At 32.3% G+C, this 235-nt stretch overlaps 1 pseudogene; it reads left to right on the top strand.

The window, feature by feature from the left end:
* The window catches only part of LOC116706709 (trace amine-associated receptor 9-like), a 1,406-nt pseudogene that overhangs the window by 870 nt on the left and 301 nt on the right, over window positions 1-235 (top strand).

Genomic DNA, 235 nt, shown 5'->3' with positions numbered 1-235 from the left:
TGAAATAAACAAGGATATAATGAAAATAAGTTATTGTATTTTAAGAAGGAATTATTTTACAACCTCAGCTTCTCAGGCCAGCTGGATGTAGAAATCCCAAATCATTATGATAATGTAATGTAATTTTGCGCGCTTTTACAATAAAGAACAGGAAACTATGTTCTACATAAGTATGAAGAACACAGACCAAGCTTTAAACGCAATACAGTCTCTGCTTCCTAAAACAGGAAGGAAA

This window comes from Etheostoma spectabile, chromosome 18 (genome assembly GCF_008692095.1).
Source record: "Etheostoma spectabile isolate EspeVRDwgs_2016 chromosome 18, UIUC_Espe_1.0, whole genome shotgun sequence".
NCBI classification, from domain to species: domain Eukaryota; kingdom Metazoa; phylum Chordata; class Actinopteri; order Perciformes; family Percidae; genus Etheostoma; species Etheostoma spectabile.
This window is presented reverse-complemented; position numbering and strand designations above follow the sequence as displayed.